The sequence below is a fragment of the Brachyhypopomus gauderio genome, unplaced genomic scaffold (genome assembly GCF_052324685.1).
Source record: "Brachyhypopomus gauderio isolate BG-103 unplaced genomic scaffold, BGAUD_0.2 sc612, whole genome shotgun sequence".
In the NCBI taxonomy this organism is placed as follows: Eukaryota; Metazoa; Chordata; class Actinopteri; order Gymnotiformes; family Hypopomidae; genus Brachyhypopomus; species Brachyhypopomus gauderio.
In genome coordinates this window covers 23,137-40,124 of record NW_027507433.1, presented here as the reverse complement: position 1 = coordinate 40,124, position 16,988 = coordinate 23,137, and the positions used below count along the sequence as shown (strand labels likewise).

Below are 16,988 nucleotides of genomic sequence, written 5' to 3'. Positions count from 1 at the left end.
CCCCACTATTGCGTACAATGGCAATTTATTTAGTTCATCAAAATCCCAAAAGCCCACTACGTTTACTTACTCAAGCTCAAGGAGGAGTGCACAGATGTCATTGATTCTGAGTTGCCAATGGCTTAAGAAGTAAATTCAAATACATGAATCTCCATAAGAGTCTACTCACTGTTAACTTCAAGCTGGTATCAACTCCAGGTGATCAGGTGTTCAAAAGCGTGGCATTCTGTGAATCAAAAGTGAGATGTGGCGTTTGATCTATTGATTGCAGATCTTTCTTATGCAACTTTCAAAATCAAGGGTACAGGTGCAAGTCACCTCACTCAGCATCACTGCATGATAAGACATACGTCCTCGTTAGTATAGTGAATAGTATCTCCGCCTGTCACGCGGAAGACCGGGGTTCGATTCCCCGACGGGGAGTTCTTTCTTTTTAAGCACAAGGCAGAGAAACCAGTGACCAGACAGTCTTTCCACTGGACTGCTACAGTTTGACAGCACAAATTTACAAATGGCATGAGAAGCATATTCAAAACTGGCAAGCATGAGGAGAGTAGACTCTATTTTACCACACATCCAAAAAGGGATACAATATTTTCTTCTCTACGCTGCAAGCAGGAGTCGAACCTGCGCGGGGAAACCCCATTGGATTTCGAGTCCAACGCCTTAACCTCTCGGCCATTGCAGCCCAAATGTGTAGGAGTAGAATCGAGATCAATTCCTTTGACTTCCTCAAGCTCAAGGAGGAGTGCACAGATGTCATTGATTCTGAGTTGCCAATGGCTTAAGAAGTAAATTCAAATACATGAATCTCCATAAGAGTCTACTCACTGTTAACTTCAAGCTGGTATCAACTCCAGGTGATCAGGTGTTCAAAAGCGTGGCATTCTGTGAATCAAAAGTGAGATGTGGCGTTTGATCTATTGATTGCAGATCTTTCTTATGCAACTTTCAAAATCAAGGGTACAGGTGCAAGTCACCTCACTCAGCATCACTGCATGATAAGACATACGTCCTCGTTAGTATAGTGGATAGTATCTCCGCCTGTCACGCGGAAGACCGGGGTTCGATTCCCCGACGGGGAGTTCTTTCTTTTTAAGCACAAGGCAGAGAAACCAGTGACCAGACAGTCTTTCCACTGGACTGCTACAGTTTGACAGCACAAATTTACAAATGGCATGAGAAGCATATTCAAAACTGGCAAGCATGAGGAGAGTAGACTCTATTTTACCACACATCCAAAAAGGGATACAATATTTTCTTCTCTATGCTGCAAGCAGGAGTCGAACCTGCGCGGGGAAACCCCATTGGATTTCAAGTCCAACGCCTTAACCTCTCGGCCATTGCAGCCCAAACGTGTAGGAGTAGAATCGAGATCAATTCCTTTGACTTCCTCAAGCTCAAGGAGGAGTGCACAGATGTCATTGATTCTGAGTTGCCAATGGCTTAAGAAGTAAATTCAAATACATGAATCTCCATAAGAGTCTACTCACTGTTAACTTCAAGCTGGTATCAACTCCAGGTGATCAGGTGTTCAAAAGCGTGGCATTCTGTGAATCAAAAGTGAGATGTGGCGTTTGATCTATTGATTGCAGATCTTTCTTATGCAACTTTCAAAATCAAGGGTACAGGTGCAAGTCACCTCACTCAGCATCACTGCATGATAAGACATACGTCCTCGTTAGTATAGTGGATAGTATCTCCGCCTGTCACGCGGAAAACCGGGGTTTGATTCCCCGACGGGGAGTTCTTTCTTTTTAAGCACAAGGCAGAGAAACCAGTGACCAGACAGTCTTTCCACTGGACTGCTACAGTTTGACAGCACAAATTTACAAATGGCATGAGAAGCATATTCAAAACTGGCAACCATGAGGAGAGTAGACTCTATTTTACCACACATCCAAAAAGGGATACAACATTTTCTTCTCTACGCTGCAAGCAGGAGTCGAACCTGCGCGGGGAAACCCCATTGGATTTCGAGTCCAACGCCTTAACCTCTCGGCCATTGCAGCCCAAATGTGTAGGAGTAGAATCGAGATCAATTCCTTTGACTTCCTCAAGCTCAAGGAGGAGTGCACAGATGTCATTGATTCTGAGTTGCCAATGGCTTAAGAAGTAAATTCAAATACATGAATCTCCATAAGAGTCTACTCACTGTTAACTTCAAGCTGGTATCAACTCCAGGTGATCAGGTGTTCAAAAGCTTGGCATTCTGTGAATCAAAAGTGAGATGTGGCGTTTGATCTATTGATTGCAGATCTTTCTTATGCAACTTTCAAAATCAAGGGTACAGGTGCAAGTCACCTCACTCAGCATCACTGCATGATAAGACATACGTCCTCGTTAGTATAGTGGATAGTATCTCCGCCTGTCACGCGGAAGACCGGGGTTCGATTCCCCGACGGGGAGTTCTTTCTTTTTAAGCACAAGGCAGAGAAACCAGTGACCAGACAGTCTTTCCACTGGACTGCTACAGTTTGACAGCACAAATTTACAAATGGCATGAGAAGCATATTCAAAACTGGCAAGCATGAGGAGAGTAGACTCTATTTTACCACACATCCAAAAAGGGATACAACATTTTCTTCTCTACGCTGCAAGCAGGAGTCGAACCTGCGCGGGGAAACCCCATTAGATTTCGAGTCCAATGCCTTAACCTCTCGGCCATTGCAGCCCAAATGTGTAGGAGTGGAATCGAGATCAATTCCTTTGACTTCCTCAAGCTCAAGGAGGAGTGCACAGATGTCATTGATTCTGAGTTGCCAATGGCTTAAGAAGTAAATTCAAATACATGAATCTCCATAAGAGTCTACTCACTGTTAACTTCAAGCTGGTATCAACTCCAGGTGATCAGGTGTTCAAAAGCGTGGCATTCTGTGAATCAAAAGTGAGATGTGGCGTTTGATCTATTGATTGCAGATCTTTCTTATGCAACTTTCAAAATCAAGGGTATCAATCAATCAATCAAATTTTATTTATATAGCGCTTTTTACAACAGTTGTTGTCACAAAGCAGCTTTACAAGTGCCGAGTCCTAGCCCCCAGTGAGCAAGCCAAAGGCGACAGTGGCAAGGAAAAACTCCCTAGTTTTTTTGCATGAGGAAGAAACCTTGAGAGGAACCAAGACTCAGGGGGGGAACCCATCCTCCTCTGGCCGACACCGGTCACCATGACAACAACAACAATATAGACAGAATGTAGACAGAATGTAAAAGATGCAATAATGTCAATTTAGACCGAAAAATATGTAATAATGTCCATCATGGTGTAGGCATCCGGTTAGGCAGGAGGTGGCCGGCCAGGATGGATCGCTTGTCTCTCCTCATCTCATTATTCCTCAAGCAGGCGGGCAGCCATGTGGAGAAATGAAACAGGGAAAATTAGCTCTGTATGAGGACATATACAGGACAGGTAAAATTATAAACATTTCTGGAGTGTGGCAGCAACTCCGGCACTAAGTTAAATTATTACAGCCTAGCTAAAAAAAGGCAGAACCAGAAGGTAACATAGGCTTGGGGGCATTCTGAGACAATGGCATCCGTCCACTGCACTGTCAACAAACTTGAGTGACCACGAGCAGTGACAGGATGACAGCACCAGTACCCCAGTCTACCATAAAACCCTTCGTCTATGAACCCCTGGATCTGTACCTTTATCTAAGGGGGATATTAATTATCAAACGCTAGACTAAATAAGTGGGTTTTCAACCTAGATTTAAAGATTGTGACTGTGTCAGAGTCCCGGACACATTTAGGAAGATTATTCCAAAGCTGGGGGGCCTTATAAGAAAAGGCTCTTCCCCCTGCTGTTACCTTGTTAATTTGTGGAACTAATAACAGACCAGCACCCTGTGATCTTAGTTGACGTGGGGGTTCATAGTAGGAAATAAGTTCCTGGAGGTATTCAGGAGCAAGCCCGTGTAGTGCTTTATATGCTAATAATAGAATTTTAAAATCAATACGAAATTTAACTGGGAGCCAATGCAGGGCTGATAGGACTGGTCTAATATGCTGAAATTTTCTAGTTCTGGTCAGAACTCTAGCTGCGGCATTTTGAACTACTTGAAGTTTATTTAGATTCCTATTTGAACATCCTGACAGTAGTGAATTGCAGTAGTCTAGTCTAGAGCTAACAAATGCGTGCACCAATTTTTCTGCATCATCCTGTGATAATGCATTTCTTAATTTGGCAATGTTGCGGAGATGTAGAAAAGCTATCCTAGTAGTATTATCTATATATTTATCAAATGATAGGTCAGAGTCGAGTATGATGCCTAGGTTTTTGGCTACTGTGCCAGGTGTAATGGGATAGTTTGCAAGATTAAGCATTAAATTTGGAATTTTCTGTCTTGCGGCCTTAGGGCCCACAAGGAGAACTTCTGTTTTGTCCTCATTTAATTGTAGGAAGTTTAGAGACATCCAGCATTTAATATCTCTTACACAGGCCTCAATTTTTCCTAAACTGAGTTTGTCATCGGGTTTGGCTGATATGTAAAGTTGAGTGTCATCCGCATAGCAGTGAAAATTGACACCATGTTTGTTTATAACTGTGCCCAGTGGTAGCATATATAATGTAAATAATAGTGGTCCTAAGATGGAGCCTTGCGGGACCCCATATTTAACCATTGTACGTTTGGATGAAATATTATTGAGTTCTACAAACTGATAGCGATTTGTTAAGTAAGACTGAAACCATGAAAGGGCTGTGCCTGAGACTCCAACCCAGCGTTCTAACCTTTCTAGCAAGATCCTATGATCAATTGTGTCGAAAGCTGCACTAAGATCAAGAAGCACTAACAGTGATACATAGCCTTGATCTGATGCAAGGAGGAGATCATTTGTTACTTTAACTAATGCTGTTTCAGTACTGTGATGGGGCCTAAAACCAGATTGGAACTTTTCAAATGTGTTATTCCTATGCAGATATAGGCATAATTGCTGGGCAACAGCTTTTTCTATGATCTTAGATATAAATGATGTGTTTGAAATGGGTCTATAATTAGATAGCACAGTCGGATCAAGATTTGGTTTCTTGATCAGAGGTTTGATAATTGCTAATTTACATGATTTGGGCATGTGACCTATTGTAATGGATGAGTTAACTATAGTTAGAAGAGGTTCAGTTACAGCTGGTAATACCTCTTTTAATAACTTTGAGGGAACCGAGTCTAATGTGCAGGTAGTACAATTTAAGGAAGAAATTATTTTCTCTAATTCTGATTTTGGGAGTGGATGAAAAGCATCAAGTTTTTCTCCCGGTATGTAATTTAAATCAATATCAACCAAACCAGATGACATACCAGTTGTATTGCTAATAAAGGGTTTTATATTTTGTCTAATATTCTCTATTTTATTATCAAAGAAATCTATAAATACATTACTAGTGAGGTTTACTGGAATCTGAGGTTCTGTGCCTGCTTGATTTTTTGTAAGTTTAGAAATAGTATTAAAAAGAAATCTAGGATTGTTTTTATTTTTCTCTATCAGTGAGGCTAAGTATGCTGAGCGTGCTTTAGTGAGTGCCCGTTTGTAGTCAATAATGCTATCCTTCCAGGCACAGTGGAATACTTCCAATTTAGTAGATCGCCATTTCCGCTCTAATTTACGTGCTATTTGTTTTAAGTTTCTAGTTTGGTCGGTGTACCATGGGGCGAGCTTTTTGGATCTAGCTTTTTTATATTTTAGTGGAGCTACTATATCTAGAGCTGATCTGCAGGTATTCTCTAAGTAGTCGGTTAGACTATCTAACTCTCCTGGATCGGATGGCGAGTGGGCTAAAGCAGTTAAGTCAGGGAGGGTTTCAATAAACCGTGCTGCTGTTGATGAATTTATTGAGCGCTTTATACACTGCCGAGGAGACGGGCGGGTATTTATGTTAAGGTGAAAATCGAATTTTACTAAATAATGATCGGAGATTGCTACGGTTTGCGGGAGTATGTTTATATTATCTACGTCGATACCCAGCGTTAATATTAGATCTAGGGTATGATTTCGATAATGTGTAGGTCCTACTACGTTTTGTTTAATGCCGACAGAGTTCAATATAGAAGTAAAAGCCCTTGTCAGTGGATCCTCCGCATTATCAAAGTGTATGTTAAAGTCTCCTACCATTATTATTTTGTCACTACATACTGCTAAATTTGCTGCAAAATCGGTGAAATCGTTTAAGAAATCTGAGTAAGGCCCTGGTGGTCTGTATACATTAGTTAGGGAGAATGTACTTTTATTTTCCGATGGACTAATAACATTAATAGACTGCATCTCAAATGAGTTTGAGATATCTAAGTATTTCTGATGAATTTCTAAACAATCACGATAGATTATACATATTCCACCTCCTCTGCCTGACAGTCTAGGTCTATGTATATAACTATATCCCACAGGAGTGGCTTCGTTTAGAGTTAAATAATCACCAGATTGAACCCACGTTTCAGTTAGACAAAGAATATCAATTTTCTGGTCTGTTATAAGTTCATTTACAAAAACTGCTTTTGAGTTGAGCGATCGAATATTGATTAATCCAATTTTCAGATCGGTCATATAGGTTGTAATAATTTGATGTGAAGTCTGAATATTAGTTAAAAACTTCGGGCGGACTATTTTCTTGTGATTTAGTTTAACCCGGGGCACAGACACAGTCTCAATCCTAAGGGAACTTGGTGACGCCTCTAAGCAGCTCGCAGACAGGTTTAACTCGTTAGTCTGCGGCCTGGTCGCGACCCTGGACAGTCAGCAGCTCCTAGTGCTACTCTGCCGACTAGCTAACAGGCTATGGGCTATGCTGCAAGATAACAGGGCAGCGCCATCCCGGGTGGGGTGGACACCGTCCCTGCCTAAAAGACCAGGCTTGCCCTCGAACTCTTCCCAATTATTAATAAAGCCCACTTGATTTTCTGAACACCACTTGGACATCCAGCGGTTTAGCGACGTGAGCCTGCTGTACTGCTCATCACCGCGCCGCATTGGGATGGGGCCAGAGCAGATTACGGCATCGGACATCGTCTGGGCTAATTTAACCACCTCTTTAACATTAGCCTTAGTCACCTCTGACTGCCGCAGACGTATATCGTTGGCCCCTACATGAATCACTATCCTAGAAAACCTCCTATGAGCTAACAATCTAAGGTTGCCACTAATGTCCGGCGCTCTGGCTCCCGGTAAACAGCTGACTGTAACCGCTGGTGCCCCTACAGGTGCAAGTCACCTCACTCAGCATCACTGCATGATAAGACATACGTCCTCGTTAGTATAGTGGATAGTATCTCCGCCTGTCACGCGGAAGACCGGGGTTCGATTCCCCGACGGGGAGTTCTTTCTTTTTAAGCACAAGGCAGAGAAACCAGTGACCAGACAGTCTTTCCACTGGACTGCTACAGTTTGACAGCACAAATTTACAAATGGCATGAGAAGCATATTCAAAACTGGCAAGCATGAGGAGAGTAGACTCTATTTTACCACACATCCAAAAAGGGATACAACATTTTCTTCTCTACGCTGCAAGCAGGAGTCGAACCTGCGCGGGGAAACCCCATTAGATTTCGAGTCCAATGCCTTAACCTCTCGGCCATTGCAGCCCAAATGTGTAGGAGTGGAATCGAGATCAATTCCTTTGACTTCCTCAAGCTCAAGGAGGAGTGCACAGATGTCATTGATTCTGAGTTGCCAATGGCTTAAGAAGTAAATTCAAATACATGAATCTCCATAAGAGTCTACTCACTGTTAACTTCAAGCTGGTATCAACTCCAGGTGATCAGGTGTTCAAAAGCGTGGCATTCTGTGAATCAAAAGTGAGATGTGGCGTTTGATCTATTGATTGCAGATCTTTTTTATGCAACTTTCAAAATCAAGGGTACAGGTGCAAGTCACCTCACTCAGCATCACTGCATGATAAGACATACGGCCTCGTTAGTATAGTGGATAGTATCTCCGCCTGTCACGCGGAAGACCGGGGTTCGATTCCCCGACGGGGAGTTCTTTCTTTTTAAGCACAAGGCAGAGAAACCAGTGACCAGACAGTCTTTCCACTGGACTGCTACAGTTTGACAGCACAAATTTACAAATGGCATGAGAAGCATATTCAAAACTGGCAAGCATGAGGAGAGTAGACTCTATTTTACCACACATCCAAAAAGGGATACGACATTTTCTTCTCTACGCTGCAAGCAGGAGTCGAACCTGCGCGGGGAAACCCCATTAGATTTCGAGTCCAATGCCTTAACCTCTCGGCCATTGCAGCCCAAATGTGTAGGAGTGGAATCGAGATCAATTCCTTTGACTTCCTCAAGCTCAAGGAGGAGTGCACAGATGTCATTGATTCTGAGTTGCCAATGGCTTAAGAAGTAAATTCAAATACATGAATCTCCATAAGAGTCTACTCACTGTTAACTTCAAGCTGGTATCAACTCCAGGTGATCAGGTGTTCAAAAGCGTGGCATTCTGTGAATCAAAAGTGAGATGTGGCGTTTGATCTATTGATTGCAGATCTTTTTTATTCAACTTTCAAAATCAAGGGTACAGGTGCAAGTCACCTCACTCAGCATCACTGCATGATAAGACATACGTCCTCGTTAGTATAGTGGATAGTATCTCCGCCTGTCACGCGGAAGACCGGGGTTCGATTCCCCGACGGGGAGTTCTTTCTTTTTAAGCACAAGGCAGAGAAACCAGTGACCAGACAGTCTTTCCACTGGACTGCTACAGTTTGACAGCACAAATTTACAAATGGCATGAGAAGCATATTCAAAACTGGCAACCATGAGGAGAGTAGACTCTATTTTACCACACATCCAAAAAGGGATACAACATTTTCTTCTCTACGCTGCAAGCAGGAGTCGAACCTGCGCGGGGAAACCCCATTGGATTTCGAGTCCAACGCCTTAACCTCTCGGCCATTGCAGCCCAAATGTGTAGGAGTAGAATCGAGATCAATTCCTTTGACTTCCTCAAGCTCAAGGAGGAGTGCACAGATGTCATTGATTCTGAGTTGCCAATGGCTTAAGAAGTAAATTCAAATACATGAATCTCCATAAGAGTCTACTCACTGTTAACTTCAAGCTGGTATCAACTCCAGGTGATCAGGTGTTCAAAAGCGTGGCATTCTGTGAATCAAAAGTGAGATGTGGCGTTTGATCTATTGATTGCAGATCTTTTTAATGCAACTTTCAAAATCAAGGGTACAGGTGCAAGTCACCTCACTCAGCATCACTGCATGATAAGACATATGTCCTCGTTAGTATAGTGGATAGTATCTCCGCCTGTCACGCGGAAGACCGGGGTTCGATTCCCCGACGGGGAGTTCTTTCTTTTTAAGCACAAGGCAGAGAAACCAGTGACCAGACAGTCTTTCCACTGGACTGCTACAGTTTGACAGCACAAATTTACAAATGGCATGAGAAGCATATTCAAAACTGGCAACCATGAGGAGAGTAGACTCTATTTTACCACACATCCAAAAAGGGATACAACATTTTCTTCTCTACGCTGCAAGCAGGAGTCGAACCTGCGCGGGGAAACCCCATTAGATTTCAAGTCCAACGCCTTAACCTCTCGGCCATTGCAGCCCAAATGTGTAGGAGTAGAATCGAGATCAATTCCTTTGACTTCCTCAAGCTCAAGGAGGAGTGCACAGATGTCATTGATTCTGAGTTGCCAATGGCTTAAGAAGTAAATTCAAATACATGAATCTCCATAAGAGTCTACTCACTGTTAACTTCCAGCTGGTATCAACTCCAGGTGATCAGGTGTTCAAAAGCGTGGCATTCTGTGAATCAAAAGTGAGATGTGGCGTTTGATCTATTGATTGCAGATCTTTTTTATGCAACTTTCAAAATCAAGGGTACAGGTGCAAGTCACCTCACTCAGCATCACTGCATGATAAGACATACGTCCTCGTTAGTATAGTGGATAGTATCTCCGCCTGTCACGCGGAAGACCGGGGTTCGATTCCCTGACGGGGAGTTCTTTCTTTTTAAGCACAAGGCAGAGAAACCAGTGACCAGACAGTCTTTCCACTGGACTGCTACAGTTTGACAGCACAAATTTACAAATGGCATGAGAAGCATATTCAAAACTGGCAAGCATGAGGAGAGTAGACTCTATTTTACCACACATCCAAATAGGGATACAACATTTTCTTCTCTACGCTGCAAGCAGGAGTCGAACCTGCGCGGGGAAACCCCATTGGATTTCGAGTCCAACGCCTTAACCTCTCGGCCATTGCAGCCCAAATGTGTAGGAGTACAATCGAGATCAATTCCTTTGACTTCCTCAAGCTCAAGGAGGAGTGCACAGATGTCATTGATTCTGAGTTGCCAATGGCTTAAGAAGTAAATTCAAATACATGAATCTCCATAAGAGTCTACTCACTGTTAACTTCAAGCTGGTATCAACTCCAGGTGATCAGGTGTTCAAAAGCGTGGCATTCTGTGAATCAAAAGTGAGATGTGGCGTTTGATCTATTGATTGCAGATCTTTTTTATTCAACTTTCAAAATCAAGGGTACAGGTGCAAGTCACCTCACTCAGCATCACTGCATGATAAGACATACGTCCTCGTTAGTATAGTGGATAGTATCTCCGCCTGTCACGCGGAAGACCGGGGTTCGATTCCCCGACGGGGAGTTCTTTCTTTTTAAGCACAAGGCAGAGAAACCAGTGACCAGACAGTCTTTCCACTGGACTGCTACAGTTTGACAGCACAAATTTACAAATGGCATGAGAAGCATATTCAAAACTGGCAAGCATGAGGAGAGTAGACTCTATTTTACCACACATCCAAAAAGGGATACAACATTTTCTTCTCTACGCTGCAAGCAGGAGTCGAACCTGCGCGGGGAAACCCCATTGGATTTCGAGTCCAACGCCTTAACCTCTCGGCCATTGCAGCCCAAATGTGTAGGAGTACAATCGAGATCAATTCCTTTGACTTCCTCAAGCTCAAGGAGGAGTGCACAGATGTCATTGATTCTGAGTTGCCAATGGCTTAAGAAGTAAATTCAAATACATGAATCTCCATAAGAGTCTACTCACTGTTAACTTCAAGCTGGTATCAACTCCAGGTGATCAGGTGTTCAAAAGCGTGGCATTCTGTGAATCAAAAGTGAGATGTGGCGTTTGATCTATTGATTGCAGATCTTTTTTATGCAACTTTCAAAATCAAGGGTACAGGTGCAAGTCACCTCACTCAGCATCACTGCATGATAAGACATACGTCCTCGTTAGTATAGTGGATAGTATCTCCGCCTGTCACGCGGAAGACCGGGGTTCGATTCCCCGACGGGGAGTTCTTTCTTTTTAAGCACAAGGCAGAGAAACCAGTGACCAGACAGTCTTTCCACTGGACTGCTACAGTTTGACAGCACAAATTTACAAATGGCATGAGAAGCATATTCAAAACTGGCAACCATGAGGAGAGTAGACTCTATTTTACCACACATCCAAAAAGGGATACAACATTTTCTTCTCTACGCTGCAAGCAGGAGTCGAACCTGCGCGGGGAAACCCCATTGGATTTCGAGTCCAACGCCTTAACCTCTCGGCCATTGCAGCTCAAATGTGTAGGAGTAGAATCGAGATCAATTCCTTTGACTTCCTCAAGCTCAAGGAGGAGTGCACAGATGTCATTGATTCTGAGTTGCCAATGGCTTAAGAAGTAAATTCAAATACATGAATCTCCATAAGAGTCTACTCACTGTTAACTTCCAGCTGGTATCAACTCCAGGTGATCAGGTGTTCAAAAGCGTGGCATTCTGTGAATCAAAAGTGAGATGTGGCGTTTGATCTATTGATTGCAGATCTTTTTTATGCAACTTTCAAAATCAAGGGTACAGGTGCAAGTCACCTCACTCAGCATCACTGCATGATAAGACATACGTCCTCGTTAGTATAGTGGATAGTATCTCCGCCTGTCACGCGGAAGACCGGGGTTCGATTCCCTGACGGGGAGTTCTTTCTTTTTAAGCACAAGGCAGAGAAACCAGTGACCAGACAGTCTTTCCACTGGACTGCTACAGTTTGACAGCACAAATTTACAAATGGCATGAGAAGCATATTCAAAACTGGCAACCATGAGGAGAGTAGACTCTATTTTACCACACATCCAAAAAGGGATACAACATTTTCTTCTCTACGCTGCAAGCAGGAGTCGAACCTGCGCGGGGAAACCCCATTGGATTTCGAGTCCAACGCCTTAACCTCTCGGCCATTGCAGCTCAAATGTGTAGGAGTAGAATCGAGATCAATTCCTTTGACTTCCTCAAGCTCAAGGAGGAGTGCACAGATGTCATTGATTCTGAGTTGCCAATGGCTTAAGAAGTAAATTCAAATACATGAATCTCCATAAGAGTCTACTCACTGTTAACTTCCAGCTGGTATCAACTCCAGGTGATCAGGTGTTCAAAAGCGTGGCATTCTGTGAATCAAAAGTGAGATGTGGCGTTTGATCTATTGATTGCAGATCTTTTTTATGCAACTTTCAAAATCAAGGGTACAGGTGCAAGTCACCTCACTCAGCATCACTGCATGATAAGACATACGTCCTCGTTAGTATAGTGGATAGTATCTCCGCCTGTCACGCGGAAGACCGGGGTTCGATTCCCTGACGGGGAGTTCTTTCTTTTTAAGCACAAGGCAGAGAAACCAGTGACCAGACAGTCTTTCCACTGGACTGCTACAGTTTGACAGCACAAATTTACAAATGGCATGAGAAGCATATTCAAAACTGGCAAGCATGAGGAGAGTAGACTCTATTTTACCACACATCCAAAAAGGGATACAACATTTTCTTCTCTACGCTGCAAGCAGGAGTCGAACCTGCGCGGGGAAACCCCATTGGATTTCAAGTCCAACGCCTTAACCTCTCGGCCATTGCAACCCAAACGTGTAGGAGTAGAATCGAGATCAATTCCTTTGACTTCCTCAAGCTCAAGGAGGAGTGCACAGATGTCATTGATTCTGAGTTGCCAATGGCTTAAGAAGTAAATTCAAATACATGAATCTCCATAAGAGTCTACTCACTGTTAACTTCAAGCTGGTATCAACTCCAGGTGATCAGGTGTTCAAAAGCGTGGCATTCTGTGAATCAAAAGTGAGATGTGGCGTTTGATCTATTGATTGCAGATCTTTCTTATGCAACTTTCAAAATCAAGGGTACAGGTGCAAGTCACCTCACTCAGCATCACTGCATGATAAGACATACGTCCTCGTTAGTATAGTGGATAGTATCTCCGCCTGTCACGCGGAAAACCGGGGTTTGATTCCCCGACGGGGAGTTCTTTCTTTTTAAGCACAAGGCAGAGAAACCAGTGACCAGACAGTCTTTCCACTGGACTGCTACAGTTTGACAGCACAAATTTACAAATGGCATGAGAAGCATATTCAAAACTGGCAACCATGAGGAGAGTAGACTCTATTTTACCACACATCCAAAAAGGGATACAACATTTTCTTCTCTACGCTGCAAGCAGGAGTCGAACCTGCGCGGGGAAACCCCATTGGATTTCGAGTCCAACGCCTTAACCTCTCGGCCATTGCAGCCCAAATGTGTAGGAGTAGAATCGAGATCAATTCCTTTGACTTCCTCAAGCTCAAGGAGGAGTGCACAGATGTCATTGATTCTGAGTTGCCAATGGCTTAAGAAGTAAATTCAAATACATGAATCTCCATAAGAGTCTACTCACTGTTAACTTCAAGCTGGTATCAACTCCAGGTGATCAGGTGTTCAAAAGCGTGGCATTCTGTGAATCAAAAGTGAGATGTGGCGTTTGATCTATTGATTGCAGATCTTTCTTATGCAACTTTCAAAATCAAGGGTACAGGTGCAAGTCACCTCACTCAGCATCACTGCATGATAAGACATACGTCCTCGTTAGTATAGTGGATAGTATCTCCGCCTGTCACGCGGAAAACCGGGGTTCGATTCCCCGACGGGGAGTTCTTTCTTTTTAAGCACAAGGCAGAGAAACCAGTGACCAGACAGTCTTTCCACTGGACTGCTACAGTTTGACAGCACAAATTTACAAATGGCATGAGAAGCATATTCAAAACTGGCAACCATGAGGAGAGTAGACTCTATTTTACCACACATCCAAAAAGGGATACAACATTTTCTTCTCTACGCTGCAAGCAGGAGTCGAACCTGCGCGGGGAAACCCCATTGGATTTCGAGTCCAACGCCTTAACCTCTCGGCCATTGCAGCCCAAATGTGTAGGAGTAGAATCGAGATCAATTCCTTTGACTTCCTCAAGCTCAAGGAGGAGTGCACAGATGTGATTGCTTATGAGTTGCCAATGGCTTAAGAAGTAAATTCAAATACATGAATCTCCATAAGAGTCTACTCACTGTTAACTTCAAGCTGGTATCAACTCCAGGTGATCAGGTGTTCAAAAGCGTGGCATTCTGTGAATCAAAAGTGAGATGTGGCGTTTGATCTATTGATTGCAGATCTTTCTTATGCAACTTTCAAAATCAAGGGTACAGGTGCAAGTCACCTCACTCAGCATCACTGCATGATAAGACATACGTCCTCGTTAGTATAGTGGATAGTATCTCCGCCTGTCACGCGGAAGACCGGGGTTCGATTCCCGGACGGGGAGTTCTTTTTTTTTAAGCACAAGGCAGAGAAACCAGTGACCAGACAGTCTTTCCACTGGACTGCTACAGTTTGACAGCACAAATTTACAAATGGCATGAGAAGCATATTCAAAACTGGCAAGCATGAGGAGAGTAGACTCTATTTTACCACACATCCAAAAAGGGATACGATATTTTCTTCTCTACGCTGCAAGCAGGAGTCGAACCTGCGCGGGGAAACCCCATTGGATTTCGAGTCCAACGCCTTAACCTCTCGGCCATTGCAGCCCAAATGTGTAGGAGTAGAATCGAGATCAATTCCTTTGACTTCCTCAAGCTCAAGGAGGAGTGCACAGATGTCATTGATTCTGAGTTGCCAATGGCTTAAGAAGTAAATTCAAATACATGAATCTCCATAAGAGTCTACTCACTGTTAACTTCAAGCTGGTATCAACTCCAGGTGATCAGGTGTTCAAAAGCGTGGCATTCTGTGAATCAAAAGTGAGATGTGGCGTTTGATCTATTGATTGCAGATCTTTCTTATGCAACTTTCAAAATCAAGGGTACAGGTGCAAGTCACCTCACTCAGCATCACTGCATGATAAGACATACGTCCTCGTTAGTATAGTGAATAGTATCTCCGCCTGTCACGCGGAAGACCGGGGTTCGATTCCCCGACGGGGAGTTCTTTCTTTTTAAGCACAAGGCAGAGAAACCAGTGACCAGACAGTCTTTCCACTGGACTGCTACAGTTTGACAGCACAAATTTACAAATGGCATGAGAAGCATATTCAAAACTGGCAAGCATGAGGAGAGTAGACTCTATTTTACCACACATCCAAAAAGGGATACAATATTTTCTTCTCTACGCTGCAAGCAGGAGTCGAACCTGCGCGGGGAAACCCCATTGGATTTCGAGTCCAACGCCTTAACCTCTCGGCCATTGCAGCCCAAATGTGTAGGAGTAGAATCGAGATCAATTCCTTTGACTTCCTCAAGCTCAAGGAGGAGTGCACAGATGTCATTGATTCTGAGTTGCCAATGGCTTAAGAAGTAAATTCAAATACATGAATCTCCATAAGAGTCTACTCACTGTTAACTTCAAGCTGGTATCAACTCCAGGTGATCAGGTGTTCAAAAGCGTGGCATTCTGTGAATCAAAAGTGAGATGTGGCGTTTGATCTATTGATTGCAGATCTTTCTTATGCAACTTTCAAAATCAAGGGTACAGGTGCAAGTCACCTCACTCAGCATCACTGCATGATAAGACATACGTCCTCGTTAGTATAGTGGATAGTATCTCCGCCTGTCACGCGGAAGACCGGGGTTCGATTCCCCGACGGGGAGTTCTTTCTTTTTAAGCACAAGGCAGAGAAACCAGTGACCAGACAGTCTTTCCACTGGACTGCTACAGTTTGACAGCACAAATTTACAAATGGCATGAGAAGCATATTCAAAACTGGCAAGCATGAGGAGAGTAGACTCTATTTTACCACACATCCAAAAAGGGATACAATATTTTCTTCTCTATGCTGCAAGCAGGAGTCGAACCTGCGCGGGGAAACCCCATTGGATTTCAAGTCCAACGCCTTAACCTCTCGGCCATTGCAGCCCAAACGTGTAGGAGTAGAATCGAGATCAATTCCTTTGACTTCCTCAAGCTCAAGGAGGAGTGCACAGATGTCATTGATTCTGAGTTGCCAATGGCTTAAGAAGTAAATTCAAATACATGAATCTCCATAAGAGTCTACTCACTGTTAACTTCAAGCTGGTATCAACTCCAGGTGATCAGGTGTTCAAAAGCGTGGCATTCTGTGAATCAAAAGTGAGATGTGGCGTTTGATCTATTGATTGCAGATCTTTCTTATGCAACTTTCAAAATCAAGGGTACAGGTGCAAGTCACCTCACTCAGCATCACTGCATGATAAGACATACGTCCTCGTTAGTATAGTGGATAGTATCTCCGCCTGTCACGCGGAAAACCGGGGTTTGATTCCCCGACGGGGAGTTCTTTCTTTTTAAGCACAAGGCAGAGAAACCAGTGACCAGACAGTCTTTCCACTGGACTGCTACAGTTTGACAGCACAAATTTACAAATGGCATGAGAAGCATATTCAAAACTGGCAACCATGAGGAGAGTAGACTCTATTTTACCACACATCCAAAAAGGGATACAACATTTTCTTCTCTACGCTGCAAGCAGGAGTCGAACCTGCGCGGGGAAACCCCATTGGATTTCGAGTCCAACGCCTTAACCTCTCGGCCATTGCAGCCCAAATGTGTAGGAGTAGAATCGAGATCAATTCCTTTGACTTCCTCAAGCTCAAGGAGGAGTGCACAGATGTCATTGATTCTGAGTTGCCAATGGCTTAAGAAGTAAATTCAAATACATGAATCTCCATAAGAGTCTACTCACTGTTA

At 43.4% G+C, this 16,988-nt stretch overlaps 34 non-coding genes across 34 annotated transcripts; 15 read left to right on the top strand and 19 right to left on the bottom strand.

Moving 5' to 3' along the window:
• The first annotated feature begins 351 nt into the window (after window positions 1–351).
• Window positions 352–423, top strand: trnad-guc (transfer RNA aspartic acid (anticodon GUC)). Its single transcript has one exon. It is a non-coding gene; the product is annotated as a tRNA-Asp (tRNA).
• A 183-nt stretch (window positions 424–606) lies between these two features.
• On the bottom strand, window positions 607–688 carry trnas-cga (transfer RNA serine (anticodon CGA)). Its single transcript has one exon. It is a non-coding gene; the product is annotated as a tRNA-Ser (tRNA).
• Window positions 689–1,013: 325 nt separating this feature from the next.
• trnad-guc (transfer RNA aspartic acid (anticodon GUC)) lies at window positions 1,014–1,085 on the top strand. Its single transcript has one exon. It is a non-coding gene; the product is annotated as a tRNA-Asp (tRNA).
• Window positions 1,086–1,268: 183 nt separating this feature from the next.
• trnas-uga (transfer RNA serine (anticodon UGA)) lies at window positions 1,269–1,350 on the bottom strand. The gene has a single exon. It is a non-coding gene; the product is annotated as a tRNA-Ser (tRNA).
• Window positions 1,351–1,930: 580 nt separating this feature from the next.
• trnas-cga (transfer RNA serine (anticodon CGA)) lies at window positions 1,931–2,012 on the bottom strand. Its single transcript has one exon. It is a non-coding gene; the product is annotated as a tRNA-Ser (tRNA).
• A 325-nt stretch (window positions 2,013–2,337) lies between these two features.
• trnad-guc (transfer RNA aspartic acid (anticodon GUC)) lies at window positions 2,338–2,409 on the top strand. Its single transcript has one exon. It is a non-coding gene; the product is annotated as a tRNA-Asp (tRNA).
• Window positions 2,410–2,592: 183 nt separating this feature from the next.
• On the bottom strand, window positions 2,593–2,674 carry trnas-cga (transfer RNA serine (anticodon CGA)). Its single transcript has one exon. It is a non-coding gene; the product is annotated as a tRNA-Ser (tRNA).
• A 4,561-nt stretch (window positions 2,675–7,235) lies between these two features.
• On the top strand, window positions 7,236–7,307 carry trnad-guc (transfer RNA aspartic acid (anticodon GUC)). Its single transcript has one exon. It is a non-coding gene; the product is annotated as a tRNA-Asp (tRNA).
• A 183-nt stretch (window positions 7,308–7,490) lies between these two features.
• On the bottom strand, window positions 7,491–7,572 carry trnas-cga (transfer RNA serine (anticodon CGA)). The gene has a single exon. It is a non-coding gene; the product is annotated as a tRNA-Ser (tRNA).
• A 325-nt stretch (window positions 7,573–7,897) lies between these two features.
• Window positions 7,898–7,969, top strand: trnad-guc (transfer RNA aspartic acid (anticodon GUC)). Its single transcript has one exon. It is a non-coding gene; the product is annotated as a tRNA-Asp (tRNA).
• A 183-nt stretch (window positions 7,970–8,152) lies between these two features.
• On the bottom strand, window positions 8,153–8,234 carry trnas-cga (transfer RNA serine (anticodon CGA)). Its single transcript has one exon. It is a non-coding gene; the product is annotated as a tRNA-Ser (tRNA).
• Window positions 8,235–8,559: 325 nt separating this feature from the next.
• On the top strand, window positions 8,560–8,631 carry trnad-guc (transfer RNA aspartic acid (anticodon GUC)). Its single transcript has one exon. It is a non-coding gene; the product is annotated as a tRNA-Asp (tRNA).
• A 183-nt stretch (window positions 8,632–8,814) lies between these two features.
• trnas-cga (transfer RNA serine (anticodon CGA)) lies at window positions 8,815–8,896 on the bottom strand. The gene has a single exon. It is a non-coding gene; the product is annotated as a tRNA-Ser (tRNA).
• Window positions 8,897–9,221: 325 nt separating this feature from the next.
• On the top strand, window positions 9,222–9,293 carry trnad-guc (transfer RNA aspartic acid (anticodon GUC)). The gene has a single exon. It is a non-coding gene; the product is annotated as a tRNA-Asp (tRNA).
• Window positions 9,294–9,476: 183 nt separating this feature from the next.
• trnas-uga (transfer RNA serine (anticodon UGA)) lies at window positions 9,477–9,558 on the bottom strand. Its single transcript has one exon. It is a non-coding gene; the product is annotated as a tRNA-Ser (tRNA).
• A 325-nt stretch (window positions 9,559–9,883) lies between these two features.
• Window positions 9,884–9,955, top strand: trnad-guc (transfer RNA aspartic acid (anticodon GUC)). Its single transcript has one exon. It is a non-coding gene; the product is annotated as a tRNA-Asp (tRNA).
• Window positions 9,956–10,138: 183 nt separating this feature from the next.
• On the bottom strand, window positions 10,139–10,220 carry trnas-cga (transfer RNA serine (anticodon CGA)). The gene has a single exon. It is a non-coding gene; the product is annotated as a tRNA-Ser (tRNA).
• A 325-nt stretch (window positions 10,221–10,545) lies between these two features.
• trnad-guc (transfer RNA aspartic acid (anticodon GUC)) lies at window positions 10,546–10,617 on the top strand. The gene has a single exon. It is a non-coding gene; the product is annotated as a tRNA-Asp (tRNA).
• A 183-nt stretch (window positions 10,618–10,800) lies between these two features.
• Window positions 10,801–10,882, bottom strand: trnas-cga (transfer RNA serine (anticodon CGA)). Its single transcript has one exon. It is a non-coding gene; the product is annotated as a tRNA-Ser (tRNA).
• Window positions 10,883–11,207: 325 nt separating this feature from the next.
• On the top strand, window positions 11,208–11,279 carry trnad-guc (transfer RNA aspartic acid (anticodon GUC)). The gene has a single exon. It is a non-coding gene; the product is annotated as a tRNA-Asp (tRNA).
• A 183-nt stretch (window positions 11,280–11,462) lies between these two features.
• trnas-cga (transfer RNA serine (anticodon CGA)) lies at window positions 11,463–11,544 on the bottom strand. The gene has a single exon. It is a non-coding gene; the product is annotated as a tRNA-Ser (tRNA).
• Window positions 11,545–11,869: 325 nt separating this feature from the next.
• trnad-guc (transfer RNA aspartic acid (anticodon GUC)) lies at window positions 11,870–11,941 on the top strand. The gene has a single exon. It is a non-coding gene; the product is annotated as a tRNA-Asp (tRNA).
• A 183-nt stretch (window positions 11,942–12,124) lies between these two features.
• On the bottom strand, window positions 12,125–12,206 carry trnas-cga (transfer RNA serine (anticodon CGA)). The gene has a single exon. It is a non-coding gene; the product is annotated as a tRNA-Ser (tRNA).
• A 325-nt stretch (window positions 12,207–12,531) lies between these two features.
• On the top strand, window positions 12,532–12,603 carry trnad-guc (transfer RNA aspartic acid (anticodon GUC)). The gene has a single exon. It is a non-coding gene; the product is annotated as a tRNA-Asp (tRNA).
• Window positions 12,604–12,786: 183 nt separating this feature from the next.
• trnas-uga (transfer RNA serine (anticodon UGA)) lies at window positions 12,787–12,868 on the bottom strand. The gene has a single exon. It is a non-coding gene; the product is annotated as a tRNA-Ser (tRNA).
• A 580-nt stretch (window positions 12,869–13,448) lies between these two features.
• trnas-cga (transfer RNA serine (anticodon CGA)) lies at window positions 13,449–13,530 on the bottom strand. The gene has a single exon. It is a non-coding gene; the product is annotated as a tRNA-Ser (tRNA).
• A 325-nt stretch (window positions 13,531–13,855) lies between these two features.
• trnad-guc (transfer RNA aspartic acid (anticodon GUC)) lies at window positions 13,856–13,927 on the top strand. Its single transcript has one exon. It is a non-coding gene; the product is annotated as a tRNA-Asp (tRNA).
• Window positions 13,928–14,110: 183 nt separating this feature from the next.
• Window positions 14,111–14,192, bottom strand: trnas-cga (transfer RNA serine (anticodon CGA)). The gene has a single exon. It is a non-coding gene; the product is annotated as a tRNA-Ser (tRNA).
• A 580-nt stretch (window positions 14,193–14,772) lies between these two features.
• trnas-cga (transfer RNA serine (anticodon CGA)) lies at window positions 14,773–14,854 on the bottom strand. Its single transcript has one exon. It is a non-coding gene; the product is annotated as a tRNA-Ser (tRNA).
• Window positions 14,855–15,179: 325 nt separating this feature from the next.
• Window positions 15,180–15,251, top strand: trnad-guc (transfer RNA aspartic acid (anticodon GUC)). Its single transcript has one exon. It is a non-coding gene; the product is annotated as a tRNA-Asp (tRNA).
• A 183-nt stretch (window positions 15,252–15,434) lies between these two features.
• Window positions 15,435–15,516, bottom strand: trnas-cga (transfer RNA serine (anticodon CGA)). Its single transcript has one exon. It is a non-coding gene; the product is annotated as a tRNA-Ser (tRNA).
• Window positions 15,517–15,841: 325 nt separating this feature from the next.
• Window positions 15,842–15,913, top strand: trnad-guc (transfer RNA aspartic acid (anticodon GUC)). Its single transcript has one exon. It is a non-coding gene; the product is annotated as a tRNA-Asp (tRNA).
• A 183-nt stretch (window positions 15,914–16,096) lies between these two features.
• trnas-uga (transfer RNA serine (anticodon UGA)) lies at window positions 16,097–16,178 on the bottom strand. The gene has a single exon. It is a non-coding gene; the product is annotated as a tRNA-Ser (tRNA).
• A 580-nt stretch (window positions 16,179–16,758) lies between these two features.
• On the bottom strand, window positions 16,759–16,840 carry trnas-cga (transfer RNA serine (anticodon CGA)). The gene has a single exon. It is a non-coding gene; the product is annotated as a tRNA-Ser (tRNA).
• Between the last annotated feature and the right edge of the window lie 148 nt (window positions 16,841–16,988).